The sequence below is a fragment of the Salmo salar genome, chromosome 13 (assembly GCF_965601325.2).
Source record: "Salmo salar chromosome 13, fSalSal1, whole genome shotgun sequence".
NCBI lineage: Eukaryota > Metazoa > Chordata > Actinopteri > Salmoniformes > Salmonidae > Salmo > Salmo salar.
The window spans coordinates 43,758,786-43,771,331 of NC_138303.1; the positions used below are offsets into that span (position 1 = coordinate 43,758,786).

At 44.0% G+C, this 12,546-nt stretch overlaps 1 protein-coding gene across 5 annotated transcripts in view; it reads right to left on the minus strand.

Annotated features, from left to right (window-relative positions):
* The window catches only part of fmnl3 (formin-like 3), a 48,706-nt gene that overhangs the window by 35,099 nt on the left and 1,061 nt on the right, over nucleotides 1-12,546 (minus strand). The gene's annotated exons all lie outside the window — the stretch shown is intronic.

Below are 12,546 nucleotides of genomic sequence, written 5' to 3' on the forward strand. Positions count from 1 at the left end.
TATCTGCCATAGTACAGGTGTCTTTTCTTAAGTCCATAACCATGTGTGTGAGGTGTATACTTTTGTTTTAATGTAGATCTGTTTAAGACTACCAAGAAACACTGTGTGACCCTGATTTAGCCCACTGCAGTAATTAAAACACAAAGTAAAAATTAAAAAATGAATTTAATATGTTACATATAATGTATAAACAGTTGGCATCAAGGAAAATGAATGATCTAACAGTGATCTGCTTCTCTGCAGACAATGACACCATGCTACTAAGCAACATAATAGCTGAATTGATGGCCTGAAAAGCGTTAAAACACAAAGCGTGTAAAATCCCCATGACACCATCTTGATGCGATAGTTAGCAGCAACAGGCTTTCCAGCTGTGGTGTGGCTGTGGTGTGGCTGTGAGACTGTCCTACAGTCTGCTCTGCTCTCCCTGCAGTGCAGGAGCCAGGGCTGACTGTTGCTCAGCCCATCACTTTCCCCTCTGAAGACCTGGGTTCAAATAATATTGAAAATCGTTCAAATACTTTTAGCGTTTGATGTACCCTGCCTGGAGTGCCAGGTGGGCGGGGTTTGCAAGTTCATGTCTTTTCTATTGGTTCCACTGCAACAAACGAGCTCAATCCAGGAGAGGAAAAAGTATTTGAAATGATTTGAATTAGTGCTTGAACCCAGGTCTGGAAGCCTGGCCCGAAAACCCCCTCATCTCCCCTGGGCCTTCTGACTCTCAGACATTTGTATGTTCTCTACCAGTCGCCGCTTGCCAATGAAGACCCAAAGAGGCAAACGTCTAGACATCCACTGCCAATCTGAGACATAAGTTATGTAGACGTAAAGACTTGATGTGATATCTGACAACCATTTCAGAAAAAATAAAATAATAATAATTGAGGCATGGCTGCCCCTCAAAACTGTTTGTTAATTCATGAAACAAGCCATAAAAACTGGATGTGATGGCCAACAACCTTTTTCGGGCGCAAAACAACAAGTAATTGAGCTATGGCTGTGTGTAAGTGTATTTATGTATTTTTCCTCCAATGGGTCTGGATCGGGGACATGAGAAGAATGATCTATGCCGTTCATAGCCTGTTGAGTCCTGCCGAGATGAGTTTCCAGACAATTATCATAAGGTTCTTTGAAGCCGGACCAGTCTTGTTATGATCAGGGTGGGAAATATAAAGCCATGTCTGGGACTCAGGGGCTCTGTGAAGGATCTAGATGCTCAAACCTCCAACCAGAATCTAAAGCCTAGTGGTGGCATTTCCACGCGGGCAGAACACGTTGAAATGAAGAGTTTACAACTAGATAACATCCAACTGGTTGTATTGATGTCATTTCAACCAGTTTTGCCCCTTGGGTCACTCTTGTCGTGAATGTCCAAAACATACCAATGACCTTATCACACAACAATGTCCTAGAATGCCCCCACTTGACAAAACACGGCTACTAGCTAACCAACCAATGTTTTGACACAAGAAACAGAGAAATTAAAAAGGTTATGAGATGAAACATAAACAAAATGGCCACTACAACTGATCATGAATCAGGCATTCGTTCATTCCAGCATGGCCAACAGACGTCCTGTTTGTTTCCCTCAGGCCGTCCAGAGGGAAGCCCCAGACCAGAGGATATACGCATGGTATGCCAGGAATGCAGGTAGATTAATGCCTCAGTAAGTCAGGTCGTGGCCCACCGGCCCTTTCGGCACCCTGCACAGTCAGTCAGAGTGTCAGCTAAAGATCTACTGGAGCCTGGAGGGAAAAACACAACAGAACCAAGGAGAACTGTCTATCTGGAACTAAAGGCTCTGGAATGTCACCCAAATGTGGAATTACGCACTAGAGTTGACGGACATTACTTCAACTAACCTCAAAACAACAGCTCTGAATCGGGAATGACGTGCCGTTTGGAACGCAAACGTAGCGTTAAAGCCATAACCCATTAGTCCTTCAACTGGATTTACACCCGTCTGTCCCTGTGAGGGTCAGGACGTAAAAGAGTGCAGCACAAAAGGCACCAAGGGATGAGGGCCCCTGTTTAAACAATCCAACCAACAGAGTCCCCATTGTACTGAGGAGGAAACCCCTTCTATCCAGAGGAAAAGCTAGGGGCTCACTGCAGCTGCATCAGAGACAGAGCATGCAACCCCCCCCCCCCCCTTTTACTTCATACCTACACACACACTGCATGCACATACACACTAGCACATTGACATATACATAAATACAGCCGCCACACTCCCTCACACATAAACAACACTCGACTACGTGAGCCACACGAAGGACCAAACAAAATGGCTTATTGTACAGAGGCAGTACAACGAACTATGTACGCTCGTTCTGTGGACTTCATATCCCAACGTCACAGCGAGGAGAACACTGTTTGTGTTGAGCCTCCAGCCCAGACCATTCAAGTTGAAGTCTTGAGTACTCTTCAACAGTATCAAGGTGGCCAGTTGAACGACTGCCTTAAAAAATATTGGAATGGAAGAATCCTTGTTCAGTCAGGTGGGTCACGCGAAGAACCTCACAGAGTCATTGACGTTCCATGTGCGTAGAGACACGCTGTATCTGTTCAGTCATGCTCTTCAACTTGACCTGGGCTTTTCAAAAAAATAACTGCTCTGCTCAGAAAAGCACTAAAACCTATCGTTCTGGGCCCATAAAGACGAACCCATAATGAGAACTAGCTATAGCCTGGGGGACAGCGAGCCAGATGGAACTGCCTTCACTTGGGACTATGCTCCCCCAGTCCCCCCTCTCTGTAGCTGTATGGAAGCCTGGTCCTGGCCTTGGTGGTGACAGAGACATATGTACGATTCTCCCAGCGGGAGTTTGTGGCATAGCAAACAAACAAAAGATGACCCCCAACACCACACACGCACACACACACACACACACACACACACACACACTGCCTCTTTAGAACTGTCGAATATGTTGACAGAGGTTAGCGTGGTCAGAGCAGATACATAAAATGATTTAAGTTGTCCAATAAACGCTGCACACAGTTAAGGCCATTAGTTCCAACTGAGTGGCATCTCTCAAACACTCTGTCCTCCTGACTCAACTCAGAGTGATCACAGAGGAGAGGGGCTGGGTAGAAGTTGGATTCACTCTGTCCTGTAGGTGCTTTCTGTCTCGTGTCGCCTCTCTGTGTTTTCAGTTACCCTTCCTATCCTTCCTCTAACTTCTCAAAATGTCATCCCCCCCCTGAGTGGGAGTGATGTGTGTAGTGCACATGAGCATTCACAACAGATCACAGCTTAAAAATGTTCATCACAAAATGTCATCCCCCCCCCCCCCTGAATGGGAGTGATGTGTGTAGTGCACATGAGCATTCACAACAGATCACAGCTTCAAAATGTTCATCACAAAATGTCATCCCTCCCCCCCCCCCCCCCCCCCCCCCCTGAGTGGGAGTGATGTGTGTAGTGCACATGAGCATTCACAACAGATCACAGCTTCAAAATGTTCATCACAAAATGTCATCCCCCCCCCCCCCCCCCCCTGAGTGGGAGTGATGTGTGTAGTGCACATGAGCATTCACAACAGATCACAGCTTCAAAATGTCATCTCCCCCTGAGTGGGAGTGATGTTTGTAGTGCACATGAGCATTCACAACAGATCACAGCTTCAAAATGTCACCCCCCCCCCCCCCCCCCCCGAGTGGGAGTGATGTGTTTAGTGCACATGAGCATTCACAACCGATCACAGCTTCATGAGTATCTTCTCTCTTTCCGGTAACACGTAGGCTTATTTGTGTGCTGTTTACTCCTGAGAGCTTCTCAGTCTCTGTGTTGTCACTGTGAACGCGCAGAGATGTACCTGGCCTGCGCACCAGAATAGACGTGCCAGATGTTTTATGAGTGCCTGTTTTGGGATGTTCTCGTCAGTTCACATTTGGTAACTCATTGCGGAAGCTGCTTTTGTGCCGAGGAAACCCCACCTGTGCCTTGTACTGTTAGGAGAGGTTCTGCCTTTTCTTTGGAATACTGACATGTAAAGTCAGAAGTTTGTATTGATAGATAGATAGATAGATAGATAGATAGATATTTGTAAAAATAATTGAATTGTACATTTATCACCATCATCACCAGCGCTTTGTAAATACATTTCATCACCATTTACACCTCTACCTGCCTGCCTCGTTGTCCTTAAGCCTGCTAGAAAGACCCTATTTTGCAACCCAAGACTGATCATTTGACAGTCCACTCATGGGTCATTTCCTCTTCTATTTTGATCTCGATCTGACTACTGCTGATGTCAGAGGAGTGGTGGAGGAGTCACTTTGTCAGCACTTTCCGTCTCATTTCACTTCCCCTACGGTTCACTTAAACCTCTCACTGTGCACACCACGTCATTTCAACGTGAATAATTGGGTAATATTTGGTTGAGCTGTTGATCAATGAGATTACAACCTACGTTCAACACCACTCAAAAAGACAGCCGAAAGTTTGTTGAATTTCCAAAAGGTCTATCACTGCGCTTTCAACCATTTTTAAAAGCACAGCAAAAATAAAATGGGAATACAATGTCAGATACTTCATTTATTTATACAACATATTAATGTGTTACCACTGTGCCTCATCTAATAGCTGAACCAAATGACCTGGATTGCAGTTGAGATTACAATAAAAATACAGCTGAACAGCTGAAAATACCATATTTTGGGTTAGTGAAAATGTACTTCACCGCGGTTTATATGGTACAATGATTCTCTACACTTGCTTGTTTTGTCACATAAACTGAAATTAGGCTAACTATTAGAATTCTAGCAACCAGGAAACGGCGGAGCGATTTATGCATAGTGCATCTTTAACTTTAGGCTATTTAGTGTATTACAAATGTAATATTTTATTGTGTTTGGTTGACAAGGCAACCAAATATCACCATTTAAAGGAGATGAATCTATGGCTTGTATTGTACTGGCTCAATCCTATTCTTTAACTTTTATTTTGGTTGAGTTGGTGACGTGAATCCAACATATTATTTAACTTGTCGACAAGTTAATAGGCTATGTTGATATTTGGTTGTGTTGACTACAATTCAATATCACTAAATATCATTAAATCAACCAGAACTTGAAACCATATATATTTTTTTTTAATCTGGGTTGATGACTTTGCAAATACTATACAGGCCTAAATAGTATCATTGATGATATATGAGCGATGCTATACATTTACTCTGTTAAACCTACCCTTGGGAATGACTTCGATAGCAACAGTAAATCTATCTAGTTTTTAAGTGGAGATCTCGTAACAATCACAATAGCACATTGGTCATAGTCAGTGACTAATGTCATAGCTAAGCAGACGGTGCTTGGTTAAAACTCTGGATGGGAGACCAGAGGGTAGCAGAAGGTGCTTGGTTAAAACTCTGGATGGGAGACCAGAGGGTAGCAGAAGGTGCTTGGTTAAAACTCTGGATGGGAGACCAGAGGGTAGCAGAAGGTGCTTGGTTAAAACTCTGGATGGGAGACCAGAGGGTAGCAGAAGGTGCTTGGTTAAAACTCTGGATGGGAGACCAGAGGGTAGCAGAAGGTGCTTGGTTAAAACTCTGGATGGGAGACCAGAGGGTAGCAGAAGGTGCTTGGTTAAAACTCTGGATGGGAGACCAGAGGGTAGCAGAAGGTGCTTGGTTAAAACTCTGGATGGGAGACCAGAGGGTAGCAGAAGGTGCTTGGTTAAAACTCTGGATGGGAGACCAGAGGGTAGCAGAAGGTGCTACTCAGTGGATATAACTTGGAACATCTGATGAGGTTTTAAAGCTACAACTTCAATGTGTTTTATACAAGGTTTATCTATGTTAAAATGAAGTTACCGTGATGACATCATCTCGCGGTTGAAATTGCACCCTCAAACAGCTGTTCACATGAATGGCTTATTTTGTATCCGATGTATTTTCCACGTAGATTCCACGTCACAATATGCTTAATTAAATTGGAACAATGTTGAGTCGACCAGTTTGTGCCCAGTGGGCTCCTTACCTTCCTGCAACCTCAAAATGTAATTCCACACAAATATCCATGAGCTCCTGCAAACCAGAGGGACTTTCCTGCCTGTACCACAGTCAAACCTCAGAGTATGGTGCAACTCTCTGCAACACTCTGGTTGTGTCCTAAATAGCAACCTAGTCCCTATATAGCACACTACTTTTGACCAGAGCCCTCTGACTCTGTTAGGGCGGACTCCAACCAACGTAATCGAGTATTGAAAATAATCAGTCACTTTCCCCAAAAGCTTTTAAAGACGTTTGTGTGTGTGTGTGTGTGTACTGTTCAAAACGTTGTTAAAGTCATCACAGCAGCAGGCAGCCAGTTCAAAGGGAATGTTCCCTCTGTGAGCCTAGTTGAGTTGTCCTGTGGTCCCAGCCCAGACCTGACCACAGGAATCCAGCGGTGGAGTGGAATTGTGCGGGGGCACTTTGAAAGAAGATCCATCCAGAACACCAAGGCCCCGGCCCCCATTCCAACTGCTCCAGACATACACACCTTTCAAAACCCCACCACCACCTCCACATCTCTCTCATAAGGAGAAAGGCATATGGAGAAGGTTAGCTAATAAGCCAGACCCTAATTTGGTGAGTGGGACGTAAGGAATCCGAAGGAAGGAAAACCCATGCTGCAACAGTGAGAGAGAAGTTCCATTTTTCATGTAGTATTCCATAAGGCTTAGCTAGTATCCCACAAACCCATAGCATTTAAAGTCAAAGCGCCCTGGTATCCCACAAACCCATAGCGTTTGAATTCATAGCTTCCAAGGACACAATAATGAGTAGGTAAGGGAAAAAGACTAAAGACTTGAGACTCCTGAGAGGGATAGGGTCACCCTGCTCTTTGATGCTGACACCCAGTATCCGTGCATAGATATACACTGATTGCACATGTGTATCTAGTCTCGTATAGTGTCCATGTGTCTGGTTGCATCCCAAACAGCAGCACCTATGGGCACTGGTCAAAAGAAGTGCATTATATAGAGAATATAGTGCCATTTGGGGAACAGTCTCTGTCTGTGGTCTACCTAGAGTACATGGTGGTGGTCCTGTACAGGGCTGACTATGGGCCAGTGCCGGCAATGCAATTTCCTCTGTAAAAAGAGAGAGAGAGAGAAGACAGCTGTTTCCAGCCACAGAAGAAGATGAACAGAGCTAGTGCTGTTTCTGAAGAGAGAGAGAGTGTTAGTTTCTGATTGTTTATGTCACGTTTGTTTATGTCATTTGTGTTTATTATCTATTTCACATGCTTTGGCAATGTAAACATATGTTTCCCATGCCAATAAATCCCTCTGAATTGAATTGAAGAGAGAGAGACAGAGACAGAGAGAGCAAGAGAGGGAGAGAACAAGAAAGTGAGAAAAGAGGAGATGCCTTTAGCACATTCTCCCCGTTTAGACTTGACCCAACCAGACTGCATGAAGTACTCTAATTTAACCCAGGGGTCTCATCCCATCCCCTTGCCCCCCCTCCCCACTCAGACCCTCCTCCACCTTCCTCTCCCTCATCTCCCATCGGCAGAAGAGTGATTCTGCTCAAGTCGTTACCGTAGGCTGTGGATATTACTGCACTGGCACAGCCTACACCCATGACATCATAATGTGCTGCTGCCATTCCAAAGGCCAAGGGATGTCTGGGAGCTGCCTGCCTCTGTCTGAGAGGAGGAGGCTGCCACACCAGATACAGAAACAGCCCTAGTACACACACAACCTCCCAAACGCTCACACGCAGTAACGCACATTCACACAACAGGAGGTTGGTGGCACCTTAATCGGGGAGGACGGGCTCACGGTAATGGCTGAGGCAGAATAAGTGGAATGGTATCAAATACATCAAACACTTGGTTTCCACTTGATGCACATCCGAACACAGCGGAGACATAACAGGTGGAGATGGAAGAATGTTGTGATTACCGGTAGACAATTCTATTTATGGAAAACAGTTATGAAATACCACTTATGCAGATTATTCCACCACCATCTTGTAACAAAATGGAGACAGGAAACATGTTTTTTTGGTCATATTTCTGTTCACTCTATTGTAGGAAACAGAGTGAAACAACAATGTAAAATCCCAGTGTTTTCAGCAAATGGTTACACTCTCTCTACGAAGGAAACTCCTGGTGTGACCCGAACTCTAACCACGCCCAGCTAGTCAAGCCACGGCGCTCTCTTCCCGACAACCTCCCAACTTCAACATGGTGTGTGTGGAGCTTTGACCTACGAAAAGGGCCTTCACGTTACCGCCATAGTCGATATCTCTTGTATTGGTATAATGTTTTCACGATTTTATCCAGTTAAATCGATTTCGCATCGTATTTTGTCTCTTGTGACAGAGAGATTAACACAAACTGCAAGATTTGCTTCTGGGTTCTGGGATTACATGAAGTGATTAGCCTACTTTCTGTCACCGTGGAGATTTAAGAGCTATCGTTTCTAACAACGGCACAGTGCTGTTGATACATAACATACCCCTTGACGAGGCGCGGTGCCCTCTGGAAAATATGATGTCTAAAAATAACTGTTTCTAACTGTTTCTGCATGACCCCCAACAGTCATAACTAAGTGAGAACAGCTTCTAGCTGAGCATAGTCTTTTGATTACTACCCCATGGCTCCTGCAGGCAGTCCTCCGTGCAGGAGAGATGATGTGAAATACGTGGCTATTTGTTATAATAGTTTGTCATGATAGCGCAAAGCTGAGACTTTAGCACAGCAGTCAACAAGGGCAGGGATTTGATCGGGACAACATAGAAAATCATGGAAAAGTGATTAAAAGTAGGATGTTTGTATGGGGGGGTAGGTTCATTTCAATGGCATAGAAATAGAGGATGATAGAAAAGCAAGAATTCCTGATCCCTGAGCAGTTTCTCGCTGTGCCGGCGTGTCTCTTCACATAGTAATCAGAGCAAATATCTTTGGTTACAGATAGTTGTCATACTATCAGATACTAGCACACGTGGGGCCTGAACAAGTGGGTTTCCCACCGAGCTGCTGCCTTGAGTCTCTTGACCACAGAAACATAGACAGTTAGGAGGCCTACATAATGTGTTCGAGTTTTATCTGTATCCTCTTGGCATAGTGGCTACAGTACGCTGCAGTTGTAGTAAAGGCTGCATGGGATATCTGGCAGGCCAGTGTTCAGATGGCTCTGTGCCAGAGTAACAGAGAGACTTGGACAGACATGAATGTCCCTAGGCGGACTGATGTACAGTTACAGAGGACAGTATACAGTATACAAGAGGCAGGTATTCTCAGGAGAGATGTTGATTGGTTTAATTAAGCTGTAGAGTATCATGAGTACAGTAAAGTAGAGAACAGTAGAGTATGGTAATGTACAGTAGAGTACATTAAAGTACAGTAGAGTAGGGTAGAGTAAAGTACAGTACAGTAGAGTGCGGTAGAGTAAAGTACAGTAAAGCAGAGTACAGTAGAGTATCTGCGACATGCAATACTGTTACTGTAGAGTCGGTACACAGTGGCTAAACTCAGGCCGGAAGTGATGTGAGGTTGGTCATATAAGTGGGAAACACTAGACTAACACTTGTGAGCAAACACATTTGTCGCTGGATAACATGGCGTACCCGACATGGTCAGTGGAAGCCATATTGGCAGAGAAAGAATGTTTTGATTCATGGTGGAATTAAGTGATTAGTCTTTCTTTGTTTAGACTCTTAAATTGGTGGTTTGGAGGGACGTGAGAACTGGGGACAGTTTGTTTTGAAAGAATGACAAGGAACCTCACTTTCTAATGTAAGAATAAGAAACAGTTTGCATAACTACTGCCCATAGCTATTGACACAGCTACAGCGCATTCAGAAAGTATTCAGACCCTTTTACTTTCTCCACATTTTGTTACGTTACAGCCTTATTCTAAAATGGATTAAATAAATATTTTTCCTCCTCAATTTACACACAATACCCCATAATGACAAAGCGAAAACAGGTTTTTCTAAATTTTTGCAAATGTTTAAAAATAAAAACAGAATCAACTTATTTACATAAGTATTGCGACCCTTTGCTATGAGACTCGAAATTGAGCTCAGGTGCATCCTGTTTCCAATGATCATCCTTGAGATGTTTCTACAACTTGATTGGAGTCCACCTGTGGTAAATTCAATTGATTGGACATGATTTGGAAAGGCACACACCTGTTTATATAAGGTCCCACAGTTGACAGTGCACTTCATAGCAAAAACCAAGCCATGAGGTTGAAGGAATTGTCTGTTGAGCTCCGAGACTGGGGAAGGACACCAAAACAATTCTGAGGCATTGAAGGTCCCCAAGTACACAGTGGCCTCCATCATTCTTAAATGGAAGAAGTTTGGAAACACCAACACTCTTCCTAGAGCTGGCCACCTGGCCAAACTGAGCAATCTGGGGAGAAGGGCATTGGACAGGGAGGTGACCATGAAACCAATGGTCACTCTGAAGGAGCTCCAGAGTTCCTCTGTGGAGATGGGAGAATCTTCCAGAAGGACAACCATCTCTGCAACACACTACCTATCAGGCCTTTATAGAAGAGTGGCCAGACCCGAAGCCACTCCTCAGTAAAATGCACAAGACAGCCCACTTGGAGTTTGCCAAAAGGCACCTAAAGGACTCTCAGACCATGAGAAACAAGATTCTCTGGTCTGATGAAACCAAGATTGAATTCTTTGGCCTGAATGCCAAGTATCACGTCTGAAGGAAACCTGGCGCCATCCCTACGGTGAAGCATGGTGGTGGCAGCATCATGCTGTGGGGATGTTTTCAGCGGCAAGGACTGGGAGACTAGTCAGGATCGAGGGAAAGGTGAACGGGCGGCAGGTAACCTGATGGTTAGAGCGTTGGACTAGCAACCGAAAGGTTGCAAGATCGAATCCCCGAACTGACAAGGTAAAAATCTGTCGTTCTGCCCCTGAACAAGGCAGTTAACAAACTGTTCCTAGGCCGTCATTGAAAATAAGTATTTGTTCTTAACTGACTTGCCTAGTTAAAAAAAAAAAAAAAAAAACGGAGCAAAGTACAGAGAGATGAAAACCTGCTCCAGAGCGCTCATGACCTCAGACTGGGGTGAAGGTTCACCTTCCAACAGGACAATGACCCTAAGCACACAGCCAAGACAACGCAGGAGTGGCTTCGGGACTAATCTCTGAATGTCCTTGAGTGGCCCAGCCAGAGCCCAGACTTAAACCTGATTAAAAATCTCTGGCGAGACCTGAAAATAGCTGTGCAGCGATGCTCCCCTTCCAACCTGACAGAGCTTGAGAGGATCTGCAGAGAAGAATGGGAGAAACTCCCCAAATGCAGGTGTGCCAAGCTTGTAGCATCATACCCAAGAAGACTCTATGCTGTAATTTCTGCCAAATGTGCTTCAACAAAGTACTGAGTGAAGGGTCTGAATACTTATGTAAATGTGATATTTAATTTTTCCAATAGTGTTTTTTGTCGCAATAAGCTTTCTTAAAATGATGAAAGTGTTTATTTACAAATATATATTTATTGTACCTTTATTTAACTAGGCAAGTCAGTTAAGAACAAATTCTTATTTACAATGATGGCCTACCCCAGCCAAACCCTAACCAGGACGACGCTGGGCCAATTGTGCGCCGCCCTTTGGGACTCCCAATCACGGCCGGTTGTGATACAGCCATTATAAAACTTAGTATAAACCATAAAGGCCTAAAGCCCATTATTGAAATATTCACAATACAGAGATGATTTGTACCATTCCATTCAGAACCAACTTATTTTGGAATCAAAGGCATTCCAAATAATAAAAACAAAGTCCACCAACTTTAAATTGTTGATCACTTTGCCCCATAACTGTGCATCAGTATTGTGCACAAAGAAAGTATCTTCTTGGCCCCTTGATTTAGGATGACAGACACACTTGACACTTCAGCTGTTGATCAATGGATAAAGTGGGTGTTGACTGTGTGCACAGCATCACAAAGCCCCAGCGCAACTCAAGCCTGTGAAGCGGGACGGCATTCAAAGATGGTGAAGGGGGGGGCAATAGACGAGAGGGGGTGGTTCCTCTTTTACGATCTCCCCGGTGTGGGAGTTTAAGGGGAATTCAGAAAATGTTGTCGTCGGAATCTGTCATGGAATTACCAAAATGTGACTATGGCTAAACTCGAAACTAAAAAAATGTGTATTCCATTGGGAATTTTGACTATACATGTCATTAAAGATTTGATAATGAAAGTGAAATTGTACTCTGAAAACGAGCCAATTCTTGAATAAACGACTAGACTTCGGTAAATTAGCCCAAAGCCTCGAGTTGACTTTTTTTTTTAAACAAAAGAACCGAAGGAACTAGTGGGAGAAACAGATAGGGTGTGGGGGTGGGACAGAACGGGTCGGCTGATTATAGAATATCAGCAACTCCAGCATTACAGGAGAAGAATGTAAAAGTGGGATAGGTTCATTTCGCTCACTCTTATGATGATAACCTCTTGCTTTCCACAAGATACACACGAGACAATATAAACGGATCCATTGTCTTACTGTAAACGGCATCAGAGTGTACTGTCAGACATATTTATTGTCTTGTTTAAGCATTTGTGTTTG